Below are 22,287 nucleotides of genomic sequence, written 5' to 3' on the forward strand. Positions count from 1 at the left end.
TTCATGCAGTGACGCACTTTCTTTCCCTATATATTGAACACCAAAATACTCCCTGTCCAATAACAATGGCTGATTCAGAAACACTGAAGACCTGCTCATCACCTCGAGACAATGCACTGACAGAGCCTGAAAAGCTAGGCGCTTTCATAGTGCCCTTACATTAAGACACACATGTGTGCATGAAGATAGAGGGGAAACACTAACCAGCTAACACACAGGCTCACATCGACGCCTTCATAGTTTCCAAATGGCACCATGTTATGTTGCACACCTTTACCATGTCTTGGGTTTTTGACCAAACATATTTTGCATACTTAACGGTTTAAGCACATACTTGTAGCCGCCTTACATTTTCATAAACACAATAAAGTGGTTGTGCCATTGCAAAAATCTGACATTTGCAACTCCTGGATCAAAGCGCCCTACAGTCAGTCACACAGACTCGATATCCTGATGAAGCATTCACATCCAAATTTAAACAAAGTGGGACCTACAATAACACTTTGTGATTCTCAGCCACGCCAGGCACACTGGATTTGCTTCCCTTTTAGTGACGTTTACAGGGAAATCAAAATAAAATAATATACTAGTGAAAAATGACGAAGCCTAAAATAAATAATGCCTAAGAGTGATTTATCTAATATGGTGGTCAAAAATACTGAATGTAATTCCAAGTCTATCACCTTTTTTGCACAACAAGGGGATGAGAGGCGTTTTTTGCACTATGGCCCATGACAACCCTGCAACACCCTTGAAAGGAGCAACACCCTCAGAGTGTTAGCATTCACGGTTAACCCATCCAGTTGTCATGCTATTGCAGAGGTCGGGAACTGGCCGGGAAGGCTATGCCACACCCAAAGGGGGCATGTGCGGAACGCTTCCGGTGGCGGGAATCCCAGAAGCCCGCGAAAAAACGGGGCGCATCCCCCCACCCCAAAGCAAACCATTATCTGCCCAAACAAGCGGCTAGGGGCTTCAAAGGGGCATAGGCTCCCCCTTTTTGGCCACTGGATCCTCCCAACAATTTGTCGCAGGAGACAAGAGTACATATTTATCAAATCCCTCTCAGATGCACGTAGATAAAATAGTTGAAAACTTTGGTGTTTCGCAAAACTGTAGAAAAAATAGCAGATTTCCAAGATTAACAATTTGTTTGTGGTTATAATTGTTGGCAGTCGTTTGGTCAAGGAGTAGAGTGTTTTTTTCAGACAGTGAAGGTTTCATGAATATGCATTTAGCTTTGCTTTATTGGTTTATTAGGGGAGACATTGATATTTGTGTAGTCATTGATCTTTGAGGCCTATTTTTTCTGTGTTTGTTTCTAATATTGCTTTATGTAAATGCTTGAACACACTTGGACATCACAGCTTTATTTATTCGCTAGCTATCAAATATTTTTATTCTAGTTGATGCATCACACAACCTTTCATATGATGAAGTACAGTAAAAGAAAGTTTTCTTCCAAATACATTCGTTGTAAGATCATTGCATACTTCAATTAAAACAGCAAACGAGAATTTTCCCAAAAGTCAAACTGAATGCAAACGTCCAGCTAGCTTAACTAAAAAACAACCGCTAAGCAGACCCAATATTTCATACTTATCCATCTGTATTAAGCTTTGTCCCCATGGGGACCCTATGACAATATCATCCTTTTTTCTCAGTTCCGATCCAATCACACACACACAAATGCGAATCGGAGCATGACCGCACGAGCTCCTGCGAAATAATATGATAAGATGCATTGCCTTATCTGATGATGTATCTCGCTACACAAGGTTCAATTAAATTTGCTTCAATCGAGACAGAGAGGGGTGACGGGGGCATCACTATAAAGGTGTTTCAGTTTATTCCCAAAATCAATGGTTTTATTTAATTTGATGGGCCGCATTTTCTTTGAGCTGTTTACTCGGTAGGGAGTGTCAGGTGATAGGTGAGCTGCGATGACCAAGCGAACCCGAGAGAATATTCAATGTCGTCTTGGCTTTAGAGAAATATATATATTAAAAACAAGTAACTATCTTTCTGACTTCAGGATAATATGACATAATTCCAACTAAAGTGTACGTGCCTTTCTAGGTGGAGAACTTTACCGCTCGCTCTTATAGCTTTGACTACTATTTCAAGCCACTCTTTCTGACATGATTGCTATCATAAAACAATGGTGCAGTGAAGCAGCCGCAATGTCGGGTGTCATTAAAATAATTTAGAAGTGTGTTCCACAGGCCCCCGCGGCCGCAACGGACCTCAGCTCGGCCTCCCTGCAGTACAAACAGCAGTGTCGGTCGCCTCAGCCCAAAAGGTGCCGCCTAAAGAAAGGTGCCGCCTAAAGAAAGGTGCCGCCTGGTGTTCCCCCCCACCCCCGCCCGCCCCCAGCTACGCGGCTGCAACTGTCAGCATGCAAACTTACTTTCGCTGCTCACTCCTAAACCTATTCGAAGTGAATGCAGCCTGCGTCATGGCAGGTTTTGAGGAAAAAACCGCAGGGGCTGGCCAATATAATTGCCTGGGCTGTCATTGGTAGCCCTTTCGCGCGCTATACTCGATTGACAGCCAGGCGACCTATACACTGCAGCTACGTGAGCAGCAGGTGTGCTTGAAGTGCACGCATACTTGCTGCAAGTCCATTGCCCAATCAGGCACAGCCATTCTGCGCGCGCTCAACAGGATTGGAGGTACAGCAACCATCCACACCACCGTCATCAGGGAACAGATAACACTCATTAAATCGAGGCCTCACAAATCGCACGGTAATTAATTATTGGTTATTACTGATTATTATTATTATTTACTGTATTATTTATAAATAAAAAATTATTCTCGAATGCCTGGTAAAAAACCTTAATTCTTCATTGTAAAGTTGCCAGCTTAACACACGATCTGTGGAAATATGCCAAGTCGCATGAAACAAAGGGCCAGCTCGTGCCTCTCAGTTTGTTTACACGGGCTCAGGTGTATTATTTATGGTATTTGCGAAGGTGCATGACGGTGCGCCACCAAGAACCTGTATATGTATTCCAATTCATATTGACTAGCTTCTTGACAGGGAACTGCCAACTAGGATATGCGTACAACAACAATCCTGTTACCATTACAATGGATCAGTGAGTCAATTGCACTTGCTGGTTCATAAAATAAGTAACTGTCACTAAGCTCTAGGTAAGAGGAGCATTGACAAAGGCGATAGTGTTGGCATAATATGGAAAGACCATTTGTGCGTGGCTGTTGCTCTAATTGGCACATTAAAGCCTGATACTTTGAATCTGCAAATTATTGTGGTGTTGGTTAGCAGTTGAGTTTTTATTGACTCTTAAGTTTTTATCTTTTGCACATAGAGCTCGGTGATGTTTGTGCTAAAAGGTGAAACCTGTCTCCTAAAGGATGGGAAAAAGGGTTTACATCAATTAGTGCATGAGCAAATGCCAATACGTTACAACTGCTGCAGCTCTGTCCTCCGGGCTGATGGTCAATCAATCAATCAATCAATCAATCAATCAATCAATCAATGCATTTGTAAAGCGCACTACTCACCCGGAGGGTCTCAAGGCGCTAGGGGAGGGCGGGGTCTGCTACTGCTCGAACAGCCAGTTCTTGAGCTGCTTCCTGAAGGTGAGGTGGTCCTGGGTCAGGCGGAGGTGGGTCGGGAGGGAGTTCCAAGTCTTGGCGGCGAGGTAGGAGAAGGACCTTCCCCCTGTGGTGGCTCTTCGGATGCGGGGGACGGCGGGGAGGGCGAGGCCGGTCGATCGAAGCTGGCGTTTGGGAGCGTAGAAGTTGAGGCGGCTGTTGAGGTATCCTGGGCCTTGGTTGTGTAGGGATTTGTGTGCGTGGGTGAGGAGACGGAAGGTGATTCTCTTGTTGACCGGGAGCCAGTGCAGGTCTCTCAGGTGTCCGGAGATGTGGTTGTGACGTGGGATGTCCAGGATAAGTCGTGCTGAGGCGTTCTGGATCCTCTGGAGTCTCTTCTGGATTTTGGCGGTGGTTCCGGCTTAGAGGGAGTTGCCGTAGTCCAGACGGCTGGCGACTAGGGCCTGGGTGACCGTCTTCCTGCTCTAGGTGGGGATCCACCGGAAGATCTTCCGTAGCATGCGCAGGATGTTGAAGCACGACGAGGAGACGGCGTTGACTTGCTTGGTCATGGAGAGGGAGGAGTCCAGGATGAAGCCCAGGTTGCGGGCGTGATCTGTCGGTTTGGGTGCGGTGCCCAGGGCGGGGGGCCACTAGGAGTCGTCCCAGGCAGAGGGCGAGGAGCCCAAGATGAGGACTTCCGTCTTGTCTGAGTTCAATTTCAGGCGGCTGTTCTCCATCCATTCGGCTACCTCTTTCATGCCATCGTGTAGGTTGGCTCTGGCGGTGGTTGGGTCGTTGGTGAGGGAGAGGATCAGCTGGGTGTCGTCGGCGTAGGAGATGATGTTGAGGTTGTGCTGGCGTGCGATGGCAGCGAGGGGGCTCATGTAGACATTGAAGAGGGTAGGGCTGAGCGAGGAGCCTTGAGGAACGCCGCAGATGACTTCGGTGGCTTCTGATCTGAACGGGGGGAGGCGGACTCTCTGTATCCATCCGGCGAGGAAGGAGATGATCCACTCCGGTGCCTTCTCCTGGATTCCAACATTGCTGAGTCACTGCACTAGGGTACGGTGGCAGACAGTGTCGAGTTCTGTTAAGCACATGTCAGAGTTCTGTTAAGCACATGTACCAACATGTATAATGAACAGGCCCAGTATTGCAGAACTTCAAATACTTTCTCAGATCTATTGATTCTTTCTTGCAGTCTTTTCTTTGGTCCATTGCTTTTACCAGTAGTATTAATGAGACCAGCTATGAGTGGGTAAAAAGTGGCTAGTACTGGAATGCTAATCAAAGAGGAGTGAGCAAGCTACCTAGTTCCTTAAAGACGTCCCTCACACATAGTGTGGGAAATTGTATTTTTTATTTTTTTTAAGACCCCCCGACCTGGTTGGTTTCATGCATTATCATTGGGGGTTCCACTCGAGACCACCACATCACTCAGGAACACCACCACATCACTCAGGGGCACCACCACATCATTCAGGGACACCACCACATCACTCAGGGGCACCACCACATCACTCAGGGACACCACCACATCACTCAGGGACACCACCACATCACTCTGGGCCCCCCCCACCACATCACTCAGGGACACCACCACATCACTCAGGTGCACCGCCACATCACTCAGGGACACTACAACATCACTCAGGGGCACCACCACATCACTCAGGGGCACCACCACATCACTCAGGGACACCACCACATCACTCAGGGACACCACCACATCACTCGGGAACACAACCACATCACTCAGCCCAACCACATCATCACTCAGCACCACAACAGCAGTGTCCTTGCTTGCTATCAAAAACCATTGTCGTAGGCAATAGGACTCGCATTAGGAACGTGTAAGCTATTGGCTTTGTGAATAACAATGCTATTAATTTATATATTCTCAAAGCCAACACATATTAAAAAAAATGTCATTTACAATACCAATAGCTCACTCTTTCCTAATGCGAGACCTATTGCAAATGCTTGTTTTAATAAGTGTGCCCTTAGCCATGATTGAAGTCAGTGGTGGATGTGGGGCTAGGAATTGGTGACCTCACAGGTGAGGAGAAGGGCTCCACATGGGTTGGCTTGGTGGACCATGAGAGTATAGATAGAGGGATCCAACTGGGTTCAGGAAGACGTAGAACAGGAATAGTCCCCTGCTGTTTGGGCCAGTTTCCGTGTTGTATCGCCCTAAGCAGGGAATCCCATCCAGGTATCGTTTGGTCTACCCTGGCATTAGGCTGGAAGGGGGTTGTGTTGGAAATGGCCCTTTTTGCAGGGTTATCCCCAAACTTTAGCTTCTTCCTCCTTTATTTTTCCTGACCTATGGTTGTTGACAATAGGACTCTGCAAACTTTACCACTGCTGATCAGTGCTAAAGTGCATATGCTCTCTGTAGAAATTGTTATTGTGAGTGGTTATCCATGATTGGCATATTTGTTTTACCATAGGTCCCTAGTAAAGTGCACTGAGTGTGCCAGGGCTGGTGAATCAAATGCTACTAGTAGCCCTAAAATGGTTTCTCAGGCCTGCCACCGCAGTGCCTGTGTGAAGTTGTAACTGCCATGCTGACATGGCCAGTGTGCAGTGTATGTAAAAGGTAGAGCATGTACTAGTGTGGGTGACATGCTCTGATAGTGAAATACTGACAATTTCGTTTATCACTACTGAAAGGCTATCTTGCCCATAGGCTATAATGGGAAATGCTGTGTATAATTTTTACCTGCATATCTTCCCATAGGAGCAAGATAGAAAATTAAAGTATTCCTAACACATAATTATGTGACAACGTTTTCAATACAGCATTGATGTTTTGAAGCGCTTGATCTGCTGTGATTTATGGATATTGACAGAAAAATGTCTCTTAAATGTAGCTATAAATGAACCTGCTTTGTGCGTATGGGTCTGCTGCAAGTTAAGAGCTAATTAAATATTGTAGGGTACGTGCCCATTTTTAGCAAATTTTTGCAATGTTTTACCTGCGCCTGTGCATGTTCAGAAAGGACACGCTGGTTAAAATGTTCAAGCCGATTAAATATTATAACACTTAAGGGTGGATTATTATAGCACCGTATTACACTTATATGTTGCATATTACTTACTGAGCTAGGATTTGGGTGTTGAATATGCCCTTTCACAATTCCCTATAGGTAGACAACATATTGTAATAAGTCTATATAATTAGAATAAAATTATTTAAATAATTAAATTGATAAATATAAGTATGTACTTAAGTACACATATACATACAGAGTGTAACATACATAAAATGGAGAGGCGTGGCAATTGTTCAAGGATTAAGATTATTTTTACATCGTAGGAGTAATGGCAGAAGCAGGAGCAAAAAAAAGAATTTCTAAAAATCGAGGTCCATACCACAAACATTTAATATTGGTAAGTGATTTAGGATGTTTGAATGGGTGTATGTGTGCCTTTGAATGGTAAAACTCAGTCCAGCATTGGTGAAACATGTAGAGGACATACAGTAATCCCACATACCGATTTGTGTATTGTTGCATTCCTGAAGCTGTGTGAGCCGCAAACTGGAGAGGGAAGAGTTAGGCTTCACCTGTACACTTCCAAGGGTTCTCTTTGATTTAGTGACAGGTCACCATAAAGGGACCTGGGCACATCTTAGAAAGTAGATAAGAGTGATAAGAGAATCATAAAAAACAGGGCTCACTAGCCCAACATTTTGAAGCACATATCATAGTGCCTGACATCCAGTTATGAGTGCTAGTCAATCCTTTTGGCCTGTGAGAGCCTCAGAGCCTGCAGTGTGTGGTTGATTGGGCTGTGTGCGCCAGACTCACATTGACCTGACTGCAGCAGTTAAGATCCCCTACAGATGGGGGGCACTCAGGAACTCCAGAGGCTTCACCCTACCTGGATGGGAGCTAATCATTCAATGCCGTCCATATAATATGGTAGAATGATCCAATCTCCCCATATCCTCTGTTACAGGTGGCTTCCGCCCTACGTCCCATTTTCAACAGGTGTAGTACATGCAATGTATGCACTATGCAGTATTTTGATTTGGACTAGACAGAACCGGGCCCTGATTACTACCTCCCTTGGAGAGGCTAGGGCCTCGGGCCAGTCTTCCTCTTGTAGGTCCGGAATATCAACAAGAGGGTTAAAAGAGTAAACATTTTAAAAAATTGTAAAAATAGAGCTTAATGGGATTCAAAAGTTGACCTCGCCTCTTGTTAGACTTATGAATTTTGATCGCCAGCACAGTTTGGAAGATATACTTTTATAAACGTCTTTCTTTATTTTATAGGAATCAATGGAAACAACAAAAATGTTAACACCAGTTTTAGGTATTCTAGATAAAAATATCATACTTTCCAATGCAATTGGTGATAAACCAGGTGTACAGGATGAATGTAGTCAATCAAAAAAAACAGGTAAAAACTTTGTAACTACCATTGTCATATCAGAACCATGTAAAATAGTTTATTTAACTGTTAATTGTGCGTGTTGTAGTGTAATAACTCTCATTGAGTATACATTGAGCTGCCATGCTCTCTCTATGCTCTTTTACAAATTATGCTACTACAGAAAGCTTGTACTACAGAAAGCTTGTACACATAGGCATCTACAAAAACCTTTCTCCTCAGGGTAAGATGTTCAAGAAAGGGGCTTTGACAAATGATTTGCACCATAACAGCTCCCTCTTTGTAATCAATGCGTTTTTACCAAACGGACATACAATTCCCTTCAAGTTAAGTGTGAGGGGTTAAATGATTACAAATCTAAAGGAAAGATCAAGGTAGAACTATATGATCACATCCCACCCTGTTACCTCATCAGACAACTTTATTCTGTGTTAACTGACATTCCCATGGATGGTGTGTGTGTTAATAAGTGAATGGATTTTCTGTACTGCACAGTACTTCATTTAGGGCAGCTTTATAAACTAATTTCTAATAGGCTTCAATGCATGTTTTGTTTAGTTTATGCACAGATCCTAAAGAGTTACAAACTGAAGTAGTCTCATTCTTTATTATGGAATATAATTTAGTTACTCCGACATATGACTTTGATGAAGAGGCTTATGAGGAATTACACACATCTGGACATCAGAATGAATATGCAGATGAAAGAGAAAATAGTTTTGATCCAGAAGACAATGAAATCGGTTTTGAAGCACAAGACTTTACAGAGAATGTAGTAAACAATATAACTATTGTAAATGAGGGTGAAAGTAATATTTCTGAAAAGCATGAAATCCAAGAAGACAATTTTTTATTTAAAGGTTCACAACACACTGTGCAAGCTGTCCTACTGGCCCTCTATTCATCAGAGATCTATTCAAAAAATACTGCCCTTCCCGTCATCTTCGTTCGACCTATAAATCACTCCTGATCGTACCCCCATTTAAAAGGAAACGCCTTGGAGGCAGCTGTTTCGACCACCTCGCTGCAGGTTTTTGGAACTCTCTCCCCCTCAACATTAAACTCAACGATAACATCCTCAGTTTCAGACATTCTCTCAAAACCTGGCTTTTCACTCAAGCTCACTACTGATAGCACTGCTTTTTCTATTATCTGCCTGCTTGGTTCATTTTCTATAGCGCCATGAAGCCTCCGGGCGTACGAGCGCTCAATAAATTCCCAATTAACATTAACATTAACATTAACTGCTTATCATTTGCTTTGCGGTTAGATTTAGAATTTCTGATGAGGCATTAGGGGCACTACTGGACTTAATCTGCTGCATTTTACCAGTGCCTAATAAAATGATTAACTCGTTATTCAAACTTAAGATGTTTATTAAAAAATACATCACTATTCCTAAGATACGAAACTACTGTTCCTCTTGCTATGAAAGCATCAGCGATAATGCAAAGATATGCACGAACACCCATTGTCTGAAGGATCTTGGAGAGCCTGGTGCTGTTGCTTTTTTTGTCCAACACTCCATAATTGAACAGCCAAATACTATGTTTAAGAGGAGAGACTTTACGGAGGAAGTGAGAACACACAGATATGAGCACTACAAACAGAATGGAAACTCTGTAATAGGTGATGTTTATGATGGAATTGGATACAAAAACCTGTTTGATAAGGGGATATTAAGTATGAAAAACAATATCTCTTTTGTTCTGAACACAGATGGAGTCAACATTTTTAAAAGTAGTAAACTAAGCATGTGGCCTGTGTATTTAATGATTAATGAGCTCTCCGTAACAAAACGCAAAGCAAAAGAAAACATGCTTGTCTATGGAATTTGGATTGGGCAAAGAAAGCCATATATGTGGACATGCCTACATCCTTTAACTGAGGAATTGAGTCGTTTGGAAAAGGGAGTTATGTTTACAGATCATACAGGCTCTGTTTTTGTATGTCGTGCTGCACTACTTTCATGTACTTGTGACTACCAGCTCGTTGTTTGGTTACCAACAGTAAGCAGTTCAATGGGAAATTTAGCTGTTGGTCCTGTTTACAGCCAGGTATGACTTCAAGATCGGGAATGGGGCATTGCCATGTTTTTCCTTGCAATGACGATGATCCTAAAGGACCACAAAGAACAACTGAAAATCTGAAGAGTGATATCAATGAAACATTAGCTAAAATACAACAGGGTGAACATGAATATTCAGTTCATGGTGTGAAAGGCCCTTTCCGGTTTCTGTTCCTTTCCCTTTTCCCATGTATTAATGGATTTCGTTTAGATTATATGCATGGGGTCTGCGCTGGTGTAATGAAACTGATGCTCACATTATGGTTCGGGAAGCAATATGAGAAGTCATGCTTTTTAGCACACTCTTACAGAGACATTGTTAGCAAGAGATTACAGGCTATCAAGCCTCCACTTAACATATCAAGACCTCCTCGTAGCCTTGAAGATGTCCATTTATGGAAATCCTCTGAATACAGAAACTTCTTGCTCTTCTGGGGAATTCCAGTACTAGCTGATGTATTACCCAATCAGTTATTTGTACATTTTTGCCTCTTCTCAAAAGGAATATATTTACTAGATAAAGAAAGTCTAACATTTTCAGAAATCGACCGAGCAGAGACTTGCTTGCTCACCTTTGTCAACATTTTTGCAGACCTGTATGATCAGAGGTTCATGACTATGAATATTCATCAGTTAGTGCATCTTTCAGACTGTGTACGCCACAATGGGCCACTCTTTTCAAATAACTGTTTTCATTTTGAAGACCTAAATGGCTACATAGTGTCTCACATCTCTGGAACACAAAATGTAGAAATGCAAATTTTAAATACTGTGACATTAATTCAGATGATACCATTACTTAAAGCAACCTGCAATATTGATGGCGAGATTGAAAATGCAATCAATAGACTTATGGATCCATTGATACGTGGGGAGAGAATGGAGATAATAGATGGGTGCTATCAAATGGGGACTATAAAAGATTTAACAAATGATGAGTTCCTGGCAGCTCAAAAAAGAGTATCTGTATACTTTGAAAGGAAAGTAGCATCATATGATAAAATTAGTTTAAGGAAGGGTTATTGCTATGTGTATGCAGCAAACTATAACAAACTAGTCAGACGGGACCAAAGTACAATAAAATATTTAGATAATTCAGAAATACAGTTTGGAAAAGTGTTGAAATTTATCCAGGTCACAGACATACATAGAAAAACTCACAACTTGGCACTATTAAATCCAATGCCTTGTGTAAACACATATTCCAGTGACTGCAATGTCCATCAAGTTAACCCAAGTTGGAACAAGATAATAGCAGTATATATTTCGGAAATAGTAGGAAGTTGCTGCTTTGTTTGTACCACAAAGTTGTCATTTGTATGCGAATTCCCAAATCACTATGAGAGAGATTAGTGGATGCTGTTGTATTAGCCAAAATCTACATGCCCAGATCTTTAAAAGGTACCATACTTTTTGGCAGGTTTGAAAAACTGATCTGGGGGTTAGCAAACTTCACCCTGTAATTACTAGGAAATGATACACAATCCTCTGTGATCGGAAATGATACACATCACTTTAAACTGCAACCCTCTCCCCCACTGTAAACCGGTAATTGCCAGGGCACCCGTAAGGATATGTTTACTTTTATGTGTTTACTTTTTATGTGTTTACTTTTACCAAATGTTTTTAGAAGTACATTTTAAGTACATTTTAAATGTTGTGTAAAAGCTAGGTTTTAACACCATAGGAATTCACACTGTTGTGTGCTATTATCAAATGTACTTAAGAAAATTAAATTAAATTCAACCATATAGTTTTCCAAGAGTTTTCAATGATAAATGAATGGGCTCCTGTCATTGATTGTGGATATTGTTCATTGTCTTACCGATACCCCTTATACTTTTACTTGTTATCTTTGGACTGTTGAAAATAAACCAAAAAGTCGACCGAGTATTGTAATACTTTGGCCATTAATTCATACAAATATATTATTGAGGAATGTAAGATCCTCCCACCTATGCATGTGTACTTGGGAAATATCTACTAGTGTACCTGTTTATTTGTTAATATTGTGAATATTAGCCTAGCCATACCTTTTTGGTTTAGCAATTGACCCAAAATGCTTTGGACATAACTTTTTATAGAATCTGCAGCTATCTGAGTAATTGCAGTAGTATTCAAATTGTATGTATTCAGTAAAAGTTCTGCATTGTAAATGAAGACTATACGGTTAGCATAGAAGTATTTGCTTAGTATTCAGCAGTAGCTTGAATAGTAGTCTGGGTAAAGTGCAGTAGTATTCAAATTGTATGTATTCAGTAAAAGTTCTGCATTGTAAATGAAGACTATACGGTTAGCATAGAAGTATTTGCTTAGTATTCAGCAGTAGCTTGAATAGTAGTCTGGGTAAAGTGCAGTAGTATTCAAATTGTATGTATTCAGTAAAAGTTCTGCATTGTAAATGAAGACTATACGGTTAGCAAAAAAGTATTTACTTAGTATTCAGTTAGTGTTCAAGAAGTATCACTCACATATCAGTAGTCTTCATGCCCTAGCCTTCACAAAAAGAATACTACAGAATACTAAAATTGGCATAAAATAGTCTTCGAATGCTATAAAAACACAGGTTAACCACTAAATGTAGTATTCCACTTCGGTAAGGGAGGGGGCCTACATAACTATCTGGGACAAAGTAAGGAAATTCAAACAAAGAACTCTAAATGATTATCTATGGACGGAGCTAGAGCAACACCCTTCCTCCCTAGCAGCCAGGTATCTTAAAAGTAGCTTAGCAAATACGGGCTTAAAGCAGCTTTGGGATACCCCAACAAACCGTACAACGCTCAAAAACCTGGTCAAGAAAACAATCAAACATCTTTCGTGGTTTGAAGATAAGGCGGCCCTCACAAAAAGATCACATGGCTGGATGACCCTGAACTCTTACTCAACACAAGCAGCACAGAGTTACTTTGGTTTGGGTTACGCTAAAACCGCTAAAATGAGGTGTTTAAGGTATAGATTGGGCCTGCTACCCTGCATCCGACACTTCCCACATTGGCTAAAAGACAAAGCAGGCTCCCTTTGCCGGTTATGTTGCTTAGTGCCAGAGGATAGGCTGCACTTGTTATGCTCCTGTGACAAATTGTTGGATGAACGAAAACAGCTGCTGAAACATCACTTTAATCAACGAGGGATACGCTCACGAAGGAAAGCAGTTCTTGCCTGCTTTGCATCTCAGGACCCACAGTTGACCTGGAGTTTTGTGAAATTCATGAAGGTAGTGGAAAAGAAAATGCCAAAACTTGAACCCTAAATGTTTCTAGACAACACTATAAAATAAAACTGTATCTATCTCCAAGGCCAATTTAACAGGATGCATGAAGACAGTGGAAAAGAAAATGCCATAACTTGAATGCTAAATGTTTTTAGACAATATTATAAAACAAAACTGTATCTATTTCAAAGGCCAATTTAATAGGATGCATCGTTGCGATTTTAAAACGAATTGAGAAATTGTGATCATGATACGCTGGATTTATCACGTATGCAGATTTATTTTTATATATATATATATATATATATATATATATATATATATATATATATATATATATATATATATATATATATATATATTTTCACAGAAAAAACCATAGGTTATAGTCCATATATAGTTAGGAATTTGCATTTACAAAACCTTGAAAATTCAATGAAAAAACCATAGGTTATAGACCATATATAGTTAGGGATTAGCATTTACAAAACCTTATTTTACTCGCATAAAACCATTGAAATTCGCATATATAGTTAGTTGCGCTAACTATATATCGCGCACCCGCAATCCACTGCTGATGATGTCACATATTACATCATTCATGACATGGTCAGTGACATCACTGATGACGTGAAGTACGTTAATGGTTTAATGGTTTTGGTCCCTGAGTTGCTTCGATGTCACTGCCATTCTCAAATGGCATAAGTTCTGGATGTTGGGTGCCATAGTTCAGAGTTCTGAGCAGCTCTTGTAACACTGTCTGAAGCTGATTTCCAACTACTGCAGCTTCACTATTCTCAAAGTAGGTGAGGGTCGTTTGTGGACCTGACTGCATTTGAAAACAATGTGATATAGTACCTCCCTAAACCGCTTGACGGAGGCCCCCGAGGGGCGGTGTGATGGGACGGACTCGGAGAAGACGCTTGGCTCCGACCCCCTCCCCAAGTCTTATAGCACTGGTGTAGCCTGAGATCGCCCCCGACATAGGCGGCCGGCTCCCGGGGTCCGGCGGAACTTTTTGCCTTTTGATGACTCTTCTATTCTGGACCTTGTCCCACAATCCGTTTGACCTGAAGACACGCTGTAGTGGGGCGCCCCTTTACCGTTTTAGTTGCCATTCCGCTCGCTTTTGCTACACTGTGCCTCTTCCGCCATTCAGCTGTTTACCGCCCGCTCTTGCGACTACAGCGTCTCGCTCACCATGTAGTTGAGTTGCTCCCGCTCTTGCGATGCAACGATAAGCGGCTGCCACAGGACTCTCAAAATGGCGGCCGGCTCTTCAGATTTGGGCGTGGTCCACTAAAATGGCCCTGGGACACCTTGGAACTCGGACGCTTCCCTGATAGGGCTTGGGTCCCATTCTCGAAAGCGTCCCCTCAGCCGTGAAGATACTACAAAAGTCTTGGGGGCCCCCGACTCCCGCAGGCTTCTGGTGGGGAGCGGCTGCCATGTTTGCTCGTGGAATGGCCATGACGGAGCTACGAGATGGTGGTGCTCTCATGCTGACGCCAGCTTTAGTCTGAAACATCCAGAAACACTGTAGACTACCAATTCGATCAGTTCCGGTAGCGCCCCAACATGACCCGGTAGAAAAGAACTTGCCCTCCCCTCTTTGACTGATGGTTCTTGTTGCCTGTCCCCTCTGTTGTCATTTAACAGAACTTTTTGGACTGCTGAAAGGGGTTGTGTTCCGAACGCTGGTTGGTGGAGACATTTTGACACGCCGCGTTAGCGCACCCGGAAGTGATCCGGGGCGCGGCGCGCAGCGCGTAACGTAAGCATAACAGGTCATGTGACTTGTTAATAAAACTTTTCATTGGTTCATTTTACTTTTGTTATTCTAATGATGGAAGGCTTGGTCATATGACCTAAAAATTACGCTTTTTATTGGTTTCGAACATTATTTTTTCTTAAACATATATGTTATAATGTTCCAGGCTAATGTACTTTCCCGGAAAATTTACAACTGTCCTGCAAGTAAAATATATTCCTTTTTCGAGAAAAAGGGCGTTTCTTCGTCCCATGACGGAGCCGTTGAGTAAAAAAGGCTCGGCCTGCTGTCTTAGTCGCCGATAAGCCTGAATATCAGATTCTTATCGATCACTTTATGTTGCATGAGTGGAAAACACAACTGCCCTTGACCATTTATCTTTACTGCGTTCCTACGTATTATACCTTTTATCCGTCATGTTATTGGACTGCTTTATTTCACTTGCCTTTTACTGATTCGAAAACAGTGAGTAAAAGTAAAAACTTTACCAATGTAAATACTACTACCATGTTTTGTTTTAAAAACCTTTATTGTGAAAATGTCAGTATACAAATACGGGCCTATAACCACGTGGGCCGGCCACGGAGCAAACTGAAATCGTATATGATGAGGAGACATTTACACTGTAGAGGAACGTAACGAGCGGGCCATTAGGTTGCAAGAACTAAGGTGTCTAACAGTTGCGGAATCGGTGGACGTACATTTTGTAATTAAAATACGACAAAGCCACTTACAAAAAAATCATCTAGATATACATTTGCAGGCAAGTACCATGGGTGACGTTAATTCGAACTTTCAATAGTACAGTAATCAATAACACATCAGAACTTAATATCAATAGGGATGTCGAAATATTCAATCAATTCTCGTCCCCACCCGCCATGAGCATCAACACTACATTCATATCTCGTGATATCAAGGTTGTTCAACCAGTACACAACAAGGAGTTACGAGTCCCATTTATACCGGCGCCATTTTGGGCGAGGCCGGGCAGGTCCAAGATATAGTCAAAATGTCTCCACCAACCATCGGCCAGACCAGAACCCCTTTCGGCCCTTTATGCTACAAGATGGTGTCTTCCATTTAGAAAATATTGTTGGCAGCATTTTGAAAGGAAAGATAAACAGCCGTTCTCCTAGTGAGTCTCACATTGTTACATTTAGGAAGAATGTTGAAGAGTAGTATGTTGAAAATCTGAAGACATTGTTCCACAAACTCTCAACCAGCCTTGGATGGATAAAAAAATCCTGAAGAATGTACAAACTGAAAACCAATTTTTGTCTGTATAGCATCAACAGCAACGCTTGAGTCAGCTTTGTGTGAAGCCGCCATTTTGATTCAATCAATAGCGTCCCCCTGCACACATTCAGGGACCTGGTCGTGTCTTCAGGTCAAACGGATTGTGGGACAAGATGCAGAATGGAAAAGGGAAAAAGTTCCGCCGGACCCCGGGAGCCGGCCGCCTATGTCATGGGCGATCTTTGGCCACACCGGGACAATAGTGAAGCTGCAGCAGTTGCAAATAAGCTTCAGACAGTGTTACAAACACTGCTCAGAACTCTCAACGATGGCACTCAACATCCAGGACTTGCCATCCGGATCTTGGCGCCTTGTGCTGGTTCCGACCTATTCACACATCGGTCCACTACTGACATCACCTCATAACCCAACGGGGCACCCCACACCGACTTTCGGCGCAGCATTGTAGGATGGCCACACCAGTGCGGCAACTTGCTGGACACAACCTCGGTGCCATCCGGATCTCGGCGCGTTCGAGTCACTGTACCGCAAGAGTGACCGGAACTCAGCTGGACACGCCGTCTTTCGGCGCAGCATTGTAGGATGGCCACACCAGTGCGGCAATTTGCTGGACACCACCTCGGGCAATAGTGAAGCTGCAGCAGGTTCAAATAAGCTTCAGATAGTCTTACAAGCACTGCTCAGAACTCTCAACTATGGCACTCAACATCCAGGACTTGCCATCCGGATCTTGGCGCCTTGTGCTGGTTCCGACCTATTCACACATCGGTCCACTACTGACATCACCTCATAAGCCAACGGGGCACCCCACGCCGACTTTCGGCGCAGCATTGTAGGATGGCCACACCAGTGCGGCAACTTGCTGGACACAACCTCGGTGCCATCCGGATCTCGGCGCGTTCGAGTCACTGTACCGCAAGAGTGACCGGAACTCAGCTGGACACGCCGTCTTTCGGCGCAGCATTGTAGGATGGCCACACCAGTGCGGCAATTTGCTGAACACCACCTCGGTGCCATCCAGATCTCGGCGCGCTGTGATGCCTTCGGCCTACTGTAGCCGCAAGTGCGGACGCAACTCAGTTGGACGGCGAGTGAAAAGATAAGGGGCACCGCACTGCAGCCAAGGAGCCTCCATCTTGGGGGAGACGCACAGCCCCCACTGACTGACGCGACCTCACAGGCCAACGGGGCGCCCCACGCCGACTTTCGGCGCAGCATTGTAGGATAGCCACACCAGTGCAGCAACTTGCTGGACACCAACACGGTGCCATCCGAATCTCGGCGCTTTGTGCTGCCTTCGGCCTATTCGCACATCGGTCCGCTACTGACGCCGCCTCACGTGCCAACGGATTTTCTACGCTTTTTGTAGCCCTATGCCGCATAACAGGTCATGTGACTTGTTTATAAAACTTTTCATTGGTTCATTTTACTTTTGGTTTCCTAAAGATGGAAGGCTTGGTCATATGACCTAAAAATAACACTTTTCATTGGTTTAGAACATTTTTTTTTCCCAAACGATGAAAGCCCCACCTTGTTTCTGGATGTTTCAGACTGAAGCTGGCGTCAGCATGAGAGCACCACCATCTCGTGGCTCCGTCGTGGTCATTCCGCGAGCAATCATGGCAGCCGCTCCCAACCGGAAGCCTGCAGGAGTCGAGGGCCCCCAAGACTTTTGTAGAATCTTCACGGCTGAGGGGACGCTTTCGAGGATGGAGCCCAAGCCCTAGCAGGCAACCGTCCGAGTTCCAAGGTGTCCCAGGGCCATTTTAGTGGACCAGGCCCAAATCCGAAGAGCCGTCCGAAATCTTAAGAATCCAATGGCAGCCGCCTATCGCTGCACCGCAAGAGTGGGCGCAACTCAACTACATGGTGAGCGAGACGCTGTAGCCGCAAGAGCGGGCGATAAACAGCTGAATGGAGGACGAGGCACAGTGTAGCAAAAGCGGGCGGAATGGCAACTGAAACGGTAAAGGGGCGCCCCAGTACAGCAGACGAGCCTCCACCTGGGGACGCCCGTTCACGCCGCCTCCCCCACGCCCCCCCCCCCGGGGCGCCCTACGCCGTTTTTCGGAGCAGCATTGTAGGATACCAAAACCAGTGGGGCAAGTTACTGGACATCACCTGGGTGCCATCCACATCTCAGCCCGTTCTGCTGCCTTGGGACTATTCGCACAACAGACCGCTACTGACGAGGCCTCCCCGCGCACCACCTGGGACACCCCACGCTGTTTTTCTGAGCTGCATTGTAGGAAACCAAAAACCAGTGCGGCACCCAGGTAACATCACCTGGGTGCCGTCCAGAACTCAGCACGTTGTGCTGCCTTGGGACTATTCGCACAAAAGACAGCTACTGACCATTGTTGCTTCTTTTTGCAAAAAAATGTTTAAATGTATTTACAGTTTTTGTTGCGTTCGATATATTTATAAAGTTAATAAAGTTTTATAATCCTACTTTGTTGGAGTACTATATATTTTTAAAAAATCGGGTGAATGGGGCCTTGAATCGGGTTATTGTCATGTATGGGGTAGTGAATAAGGTGAAAGGGAGGTGTCGGGCGGGCACAGGGTGTGATTCTCACGGAAGAGCAGCGCAGATGGGGGGAAGTTTATGGCCCATGCATGAGAGAGAGAGCGGGGGTGACCAGTGCGTGGGGGAGATGCTTGCGAGGGTGGGGAGCCGTGCTGAGGATCGGCGGCGTGCAGAGAGTGGGTCTGGTCAAGGCATCTAAAATGGCTGCCGTGCACGACAAAATTGTGGCATTGGAAAAAAGGCAAGATGGCACAGACAATGTCTATCAATAAGGATTCATTTATAACAAAATATTTTATCGCAGTGACAAATTGGCGGTCAACACTTCCTGATTTCCATCGAATCGAACGTTAACAGACGTCACGCAGCAAAAAAAAAAAACGCTCACGCACAGCCGCTGGAAGACATGTATCAACATATATGAGCCTCCTCAGCCACCCTCAGAAAACATAAGGGATCAGGATACATCTCCCGCACCCCCTTATACCTAGTAATTTAATTAAAACGAAACACAAAATGGCGAATTCCCGTTTCGCTTCCAGTTTGCGGCCCAGTTTGCGGCCTGAGAAGCACTTCTACCGTGAAAAATCATTTTTTTTTTATTTTCCCCACGGGACCCTTTAATAACCCCAACAACATTCCTAGGGGGTCAAGAGGGGTCTACCTTGCCTCCTTTCATTAAATTCCCCCTTCGTTTTTCACCTCTTCTTCTCTCTCGATCCTACCGAGAGACAAGATGGCGGCTGCACAGCCGCTGGAAGACATATATCAACATATATGAGCCTCCTCAGCCACCCTCAGAAAACATAAGGGATCAGGATACGTCTCCCGCACCCCCTTATACCTAGTAATTTAATTAAAACGAAACACAAAATGGCGAATTCCCGTTTCGCTACCAGTTTGCGGCCCAGTTCGCGGCCCGAGAAGCGCTTCTACCGTGAAAAATCAATTTTTTTATATTTTCCCCACGGGACCCTTTAATAACCCCAACATCATTCCTAGGGGGTCAAGAGGGGTCTACCTTGCCCCCTTTCATTAAATTCCCCCTTCGTTTTTCTCCTCCTCTTGTCTCTCGATCCTACCGAGAGACAAGATAGCGGCCGCACCGGACTGTTTAGAATGTTGACAGACACCGGAGAGCCAATCAGCTTCGCTACGCAAAGCTCCGTTACGCGAAAAGTAAGCGGACCGGAGCGCAGCCCGGGGCGCTGTTACAGATATATATCTTGTTTTGAACGTTAATTTCTCAAAATCCACTGGAGCACATATATTGAGACCTAGCAAAGGCACATCGGGCTAACAGTCCCTACAATTTTGCCAAGTTTCGTGCAAATCCATTCAGCCGTTCGAGCTAAAAGTGAGGCCAATCGCCCTATGGAAATTAACATGGGGAAAACGCGTTTTGGGACCCCCCTTTTTTCTCGGCCCCCCCTTGACGAAACCCCCCAAATTTTAAAGGGCTGCTCAGAAACAAAATGTGCTATTTTCCTGAAAATTTCAGCCGATTCCGTCCACAAACGCCAAAGTTATTAGACAAAGAATTTTCAAAAATCCCATAGGGAAAAAATCCTAACTATATATACCTACTGGCGAGACGCCAGTAGGTAATATATATATTGGTATTCACAAGGAAATCCATTGATCTGCTAAAAAAAAAAAGAAACATAATGCAAGGCAGTGCACTACATTGCATCTTGGGGGCATTCCGCAGGTGATACATGGGTATTTTCATGCATCCATCCATGGTGGATTTGTAGGCAGAGCCGTATTTACAAGGATTTGTAAACATGGGTTTGTGCCAAAATGGTGCGTCTGCCTGAGTCTGGAGCAGCAAGGTGAAACATCCATATTTCTCCTCGTTGTTTCTTCCTTGCCTGTGTGCTGCATACTGCAGAACACGGAAAAAGCCTGCCGGCGAGGTGTTTTTTTAACAGGAAAGTACCTCTTCCTGCACAGAAACTATCCTGACAATACTGAAGGCCCCCTAACACTAAGGCACAGGGGTGCGTTCGCACTAGGCAGGCCAGAGAGTGTGCCAGGGCAGTGAGATATCAAAACTGACCCATTCCTTTGAGAATATAGCACAGATCTGCTCTCTCCTTTCGCACAATGCAGTGAGCAGCTTCAGTTCCTGAGCGACGCTGCGTGAAATGTCGGTAGATCCAGGCCCGAGTTCTCACAATGCTTCTCAGAGGTGTGTCCCTCTTTCTGGGTCTTTTTGCTATTGAAATGTGCAGAGGGAGGTATTGTTTATGCAGAAATCACGATTTGGCTGTATTGTCACACATAGTTTATCCTGCTGTGCTTGGCATAGAAAAAGCTTGCATGATGTAAACTTGCAGAGAAAAGTTCTGCAGTCATTTGCCATGATCAATAGAAGGAACTCTACAACAGGTACATTTAAAGAAACTAGTCTGAATCGAAAAAAAACGAGTGCAAAAATGTGCTATGGCATGAACATTAGTTTGGGAAACTTTACAAACTTTGCCCGAGATATGTACAGCTTTAAAGGACACTCCTTTTAATGAACAAATAACTTTTCTTTATTTACGCTGAAACGTTTCCATGTCCAGCTTTGGGACAGGTTGCTAAACTATAAATTGTCTTGGGGAACAATTTGACATCAAGTAATAGGTGCTAATTGCTTTCTCCCACAGCTGCCTGGTAAACCTTTTTTTAGAGAAGTTTAGAATCCCAGAACAGATAAATACCTGTTGTCATTCAGCACCAGAGGAAGAGGCCACCTTGCTGGCATTTCTCCTCAGGTGCTCCACCGATTGTTATTGCCTGATTTTTGAAGGAACATTTGAGGAGCATCACAGCTTTTTGGAGCTGACCGCAGTCACTTCCCTTTGGCCAGCCGTTTCCTTTCCACCCCTATTTTACATAATCTAAAATATATGTGGGCATATTTACAAGCCCCTTGTGTCACTTTTGGTCACTTTTAACAACACAAAAGTGGCACAAGGGGCTTGTAAATCTGCCCCATATTTTTTAAATGTGAGTTTCAGCAACATTTCGAACACTGTGAGCCAGTGTGTGACCTTGTGCCTCCCAGCTGACACTGTGTGTCCTCTTCTCCAAGGTGAGTGGCCTCATTTTAAAACAAGGTATGCGCGTTCCTGGGTGCTGAGTAAATGTTCGGTTTCCAAAATTTAACGTATTTTCCAATGTGATCGTATTATATGTGTTGACCATTTTAGTGCCCAGACAACAAACTGAATAATCTCTTTAATGTAAAGAACTCACCAGTGCAAACTTCTCATCAGATCCGTTTTACAACATGTTTGCAGCTTGTGTGGGAAGAGGGGCAGAGGTGTGTGCTGCAGTCAGACTCCAGTGAGTCACATGAGGTTTTTCAGCAGAAACATCAATGACCGCTCTGAATAAGGGCTATTGTGGTTGTGCAACAAAAAGGGAACGAAGAATATGGTGTGTGCTCGGGTGTCAAATGTGTAAGACGGGGTCAGGCAT

General features: G+C 43.9%; 1 pseudogene; it reads left to right on the forward strand.

Moving 5' to 3' along the window:
* Positions 1-9,217: 9,217 nt before the first annotated feature.
* On the forward strand, positions 9,218-11,391 carry LOC147700828 (uncharacterized; annotated as a pseudogene).
* The last annotated feature ends 10,896 nt before the right edge of the window (positions 11,392-22,287 follow it).

Source organism: Lissotriton vulgaris, chromosome 7, assembly GCF_964263255.1.
Source record: "Lissotriton vulgaris chromosome 7, aLisVul1.2, whole genome shotgun sequence".
Taxonomy (NCBI): domain Eukaryota; kingdom Metazoa; phylum Chordata; class Amphibia; order Caudata; family Salamandridae; genus Lissotriton; species Lissotriton vulgaris.